This window comes from Armigeres subalbatus, chromosome 2 (genome assembly GCF_024139115.2).
Source record: "Armigeres subalbatus isolate Guangzhou_Male chromosome 2, GZ_Asu_2, whole genome shotgun sequence".
NCBI classification, from domain to species: domain Eukaryota; kingdom Metazoa; phylum Arthropoda; class Insecta; order Diptera; family Culicidae; genus Armigeres; species Armigeres subalbatus.
Genome location: NC_085140.1, coordinates 251,416,035 through 251,422,034, shown reverse-complemented (window position 1 = coordinate 251,422,034; position 6,000 = coordinate 251,416,035).

The window sequence follows — 6,000 nt, the reverse complement described above, 5'->3', positions numbered from 1 at the left end:
CAATTGGCATACTTTCCCGATAAATAGAAAAAAGGCCAAAGTTGCTCCAATTTTGAAGCCGGACAAAAATCCAGCTGAGGCTTCTAGTTATCGCCCAATCAGTTTGCTTTCTTCAATAAGCAAACTGTTTGAAAAGATTATTTTAAATAGAATGATGGTTCATATTAATGACAATTCTATTTTTGCTGATGAGCAATTTGGTTTTCGCCATGGGCATTCAACCACTCATCAGTTATTAAGAGTTACGAACTTAATTCGGCTCAACAAATCTGAAGGATATTCGACTGGAGTTGCTCTTCTTGATATAGAGAAAGCATTTGACAGTGTTTGGCATGAAGGTTTGATTGTAAAATTGATGAATTTTAATTTTCCTCTGTACATCATTAAACTGATCCAAAATTATTTATCAGATCGCTAACTGCAGGTAAACTATCAGAATTCTAAATCTGATAGATTACCTGTAAGGGCTGGTGTTCCTCAAGGCAGCATACTGGGGCCCATTTTGTATAACATTTTTACTTTTGACTTACCTGATTTACCACCAGGGTGTCAAAAATCTTTGTTTGCAGATGACACAGGTCTCTCAGCCAAAGGGCGTAGCCTTCGTGTCATTTGTAGTAGATTGCAAAAAAGTTTGGATATTTTCTCCACTTACTTGCAAAATGGAAAATTTCCGAATGCTTCCAAAACTCAGCTTATAATTTTCCCACATAAGCCGAGAGCTTCTTATTTCAAACCTTCTAGCAGACATATTGTCACTATGAATGGGGTTCCAATTAATTGGTCTAGCGAAGCTAAATATTTAGGACTTCTGCTAGATCAAAAATTAACTTTTAAAAATCACATTGAAGGCCTTCAAGCCAAATGTAACAAATATATTAAGTGTCTATATCCACTTATAAACAGAAAATCAAAACTTTGTCTTAAGAACAAACTTTTGATTTACAAACAAATTTTTAGACCCACCATGTTGTATGCTGTGCCAATATGGACTAGTTGCTGCAATAGCAGAAAGAAGGCACTTCAGAGGATTCAAAATAAAATTCTGAAAATGATTCTGAAGTTGCCTCCGTGGTATAGTACCAATGAACTTCATAGAATTTCTAATATTGAGACATTGCAACAAATGTCCAACAAAATAATTTCCAATTTTAGACAAAAATCGTTGCAATCTTCTATCCTATCCTAGTATCTACCCTTAGTATAAAATAGGTTAAGATTAGTTTAAGTTGAAAACATTGTAATTCCTACATGGTTATACAATTCTAACTGCCAGAGGCAATTGAAATGTATCAATAATAAGTTAAACTTTTTGCATGCGCAAAAGAGTTTTTAAAAACTAAAACTAAAACTAAGATTAAAATTAAAACGACTACATGCTATGATGGTTATAATCGAACTGCTTGCGATTTATTGTTGATTTCTCTTTTTATAATTGACAATTTTGTTTGTGTTTTAAATTGAAATAAGAACTGTGTGCGATACCGGTCAAAGGAATGCGGGCATCGGCTGGATGTTTTGATAAATGTTGTGACTAGCTGATGTGCAGCAGAAACGACTGATGTGTAGCAGGAACGGCGCATGATAACTCCTCCCTTCTTAAAATGACTTTGCCCTCAAAGTCTTATCGGACGATTGGCTGTTGGCATGTTAAGATAATTATTGATAACTTGAAGTCTTTCATTGGTAATATCCGAATATGGGGATTTCGTTGGGTTTTCTTCTGGTGCAGATGCTTTCATTTGATCCTGTAGGTTGATTTCTATTTTTGGAATCCTAGATTGTTTCTTGGTGATGATGAAGTAGATTGTAAAAGCGGCTGTTATTAGGAATAGAGTTGAAAAACTTATTGCTCCAAAAACGTGAAGTTTCCACTGTAAAGAATTATTAGTCAAGTACATGTGCTTGAGCACTGATCTGTGCTTTAATGTAAGATTTGCCAAATATTCGTGTGGTGGAATATCCATTAGGTTTTCGGCATGGGCTAGTATTCCGGTTGTAGGTCTGAAGGATAATTTTGGGGTTTGTATGATGAGATTCGTATAGCTGTCGTTATCAATGCTTACTTCACATTTTTCAAAATGGATTAAGTATGATCCTTCTAAGCGTTGATTCAATTTACTACAGTTGGATTGTAATGTTGTGTTTACGTTGTTTAAAAGGATAGTAGCGTCATTTATTCGCTTGATGATTCCAGTTGAATAGATCTTTTCGTATGTGCAATTTGCATGATGTAATTGGACCAAATTAAAAATACAAGGAGTTGTTGGTTGTAGCATTTCGGATTCACATATAAAATTTTCTGAGTCCTCTTGGCATGGTTGTGAGGATTCGAAGATGTGTGAATTATTGTTGATAAGATAGTTCGACTTGATGTGGATTCGACTTCCATTTAAAATGAGTGGACTAACATACTCATAACTGTAGATTTCACTTGAGAATTGTGGAACTTTTAACATGTACATAACGTGTGTATTATTCATTGCGACCTGTGTACTTGATTTACTTAATAAGTCTTCGAATGATTTTACGTGGATATTTTGGTGTTCGAGGAACTGTTTAATTCTTAAGTAGTCCTTCATAGTTAAGAGTTGACTACTAGGGATTCCATTTTTTGCAAGTAAAATAGCATCTTCTAGCACTTCTATTTGATGTTGAGCGGCGTTAAGATTTAGCAAAATTGTGAGGAGGTTGATTTCAATTGCATGTTGTTGTGTTGATTTGAAATCCAAGTCTACTAATTCGTTGACGGCTTGATTTAGATGTTTAATTCGGTAGTTGATATTTTCATTGATGTAGGTTTGTTGATTGTTATTGTCAATTAGGGCATTCATGGTTTTGTTGATGATGTGGAGATCCTCGGCATCGGGTGTTCCAGCAATCCATTTTAAAATCGTTCAATTGTGTCCCAACGTTTCACTCGACTGAACGATGGTATAATTTTCAAAAGGTTTGATACAACAGATTGTTTCTATTTTCCAATAATTTGTAAAGCTGATTATTGTATACATTATTTTTATCAATTCGTCAAATTTACAATTATGTCATGTAGTTGTGATAAATTAATGGGTTGTATTATTCTCACGTATCCATTTTAATTTTTGCTTTCCTAGAGGAATTATGGCTATTGGGTTTTTATTTAAATCATGTATTTGTATTTGTCCTTGCATAGGAATTGCAGTACACATCAAAATTCTGAAACAATAAAGTATTGAACAAACATTAGTTTTTTCTTAAATTCATTTTGTGAATTTTGCGATTATTGATGTCAATAATATAAGTACTATAATCCTCTTTAACTTTGATCTTTTTATATTTACTTTTTCGCTTTGAGATATCATGTGTTTTTTCAAATGCATCAGATCCTGGTTCAAAAGTTGGATAAGTTTCTTCGGGAATTTTTTCGTTCTTTTTGTCGTACATCTGAATAACTTTTTCATGGCTTTTTGTTTTTCTTTTATTAATTTCATTTGCATCTAAATTTTTATTAATTTCTCCAATGTAAATATTATTAGGAGTGTTTTTTACAAAACTATGGATTGAATGATTATATTTATACACAGTTGATCTCATTAATTCAGTAACATCCATGTCTGGAAAATCTTTTTTTATGCATCTTGAAATTTCTCTTAAACTTGAATGGCATCTTTCGATTTGACCATTTGTCTCTGATCTGTGAACAGGGGTTTTAAAAATTTGAATATTCAAGTTTCGTAATCTTTGCTCTATAACATTTGAATTAAAAGTACTTTCATTATCCATTATTACGATTTTTGGTATACTCCATTCATAAATTAGGTCAAATAAGGCATCTTCTACATCTAGAAGGGATTTAGAGTCGATTGCTCTATATTTTAAGAACTTGGAAAATTTATCAATGGTTGTTAGAAATAAATTATCTATATTGTAAACAAATATATCAACATGAATTATTTCTCCAGGTTGCTGGGGTATTGGGGTTTTAAATGGTACAAACTTCTGGGGGTTACGTTGGTATTTTTCTGTTTTGCAAACCTCACAAGTTTTAAAAAATTCTTTTGCCATTTTAGGGAAATAAAAATCTTTTAGAAGTTGCTCTGTATTTTCTACGTCATTTCTGTGGGCGAACTGATGAATTTTTTTGATTTCTTCAAGTTGTCTTTCTTCAGTATTGATATCTTGAACCTTTTTTTGCGAAAATCTAACTTTAATAGTTCTTGGATTAAAATTTTGCCTATAAATTTCTTGAATAGTTGCCATTATTGGTTCAGTAGTAAAAATTCCATTAAGGACGTTCGGATTTAGAAATTTTTTCAATGTATTTATTAGAAATTCGTTTGTGAATCGGGTTTCGATAAAAATGTGTCTTTTATAATTTTCGAAAGGAACTACTAAGCCATAACTCGACCGATTCCCAATTTTGAACAGTAGTTGATTTTTGAAAACATTAATAGGGCTTCCGTTGAAGGAATGAAAGAGCTATCATCTTCATCAGATGAATGCTGGGTTGCAGTTAAAGAATTTATTTGTACCCGAGACAAAGCATCAGCTACAACGTTAGCTTTGCCTGGTTTGTAAAAAATTTGATGGTCATGCTCTTCAATAAAAGCTTTCCATCTTTTTAATTTTGCATTATTATTTTTTGGTGACATCGTGAAAGTTAACGGTAGATGGTGTGTGTAAATTAAAATTTTGTGCACATATATAAAATTTCTGAGAGTATGCAGTGCCCAAACTATAGCAAGCATCTCTTTTCGTTAGTTGCATAATTCTCTTCGGTACTTGAAAGAGTTTTTGAAATGAAAGTGATGGGTCTTTCTCCATCATGAAAATTTTGTGACAATACGGCACCAATTGCTTTATTAGAAGCATCAGTGGTTAGTAAAAATGGTTTTGGAAATCAGGAAATGCTAATACATCTTCTGAGGATAAAATATCTTTTAATAATTTAAAGCTTTTTTCCATCCTGATCTAATTCAATTTTAAAATTTCTGGATTCATTCTTCGAAACTTGCTTATGACCGTTTTCTCCTTTTAGAAATTTTGTTAAAGGTTTTGCAATTTTGGCATAGTTTTAACAAATCTTCTATAATATCCAGATAATCCAAGGAACGCACGTAATTCTTATAAATTGGTGGGTTCTGGATATCTTTGAATACTTTCAATTTTCTTTGGATTTGGTTTAATCCTTTTTGGGATACAATAAATCCAAGAAATTCAACTTCAGATTTTAACCATTCAGATTTATCTGGTTGAATTTTAAAATTAGCTTTGCGTAATGTTTCCAATATTATTTTTAAGTTTTTATTTGCTCATCTAAAGTTTCACCAAATATGATAATGTCATCTATATAGACATAACATATTTTTCCAATATGCTCATGGAGAACATCATCCATAACTCGTTGAAAGATGGCAGGAGCATTTTTAAACCAAAGGGTAAACGAACGAATTCATACTTTCCATTGTTTACCGAAAAGCTGTTTTCTATATCATTATTATTCAAAGGAATCTGGTGAAACCAGATGCAAGGTCAATGGTTGTGAAATATTTCATCTTTCCCAAATTTGCTAGAATTGTAGAGGTATCAGGTATCGGATACCTGTCACTTATTATTGTTTTTGATTCAATTTTCGGTAATCAATAACAAGTCGGTATTTTTTCTGACATGAGGCATCTTGTTTTTTGGAACAATCCACACGGGAGAATTATACGGAGATCTAGATGGTCGTATAATTCCATCGTGTAGCATTTTTCAATTTGATTGTTTACTTCATTTTTAAAGGCTTGCGGGTAAGGATATGATTTTGAATAAATAGGTTCATTATCAGTGGTACGTATATCTGCACGTATTTTTGTGGTAAAAGTTAACTTCTCATCAGGTGGTTGAAATAAATCTTGGTATTGGTTTAACAAATTATGTACCTTGTCCTTTTCGTCTTGTTGCAAATGTTCATCTCGGATGCGAATTTGATTTACCTCCTGTAATCGATGCGCTAATAAAGGTATAACATTTTTATTG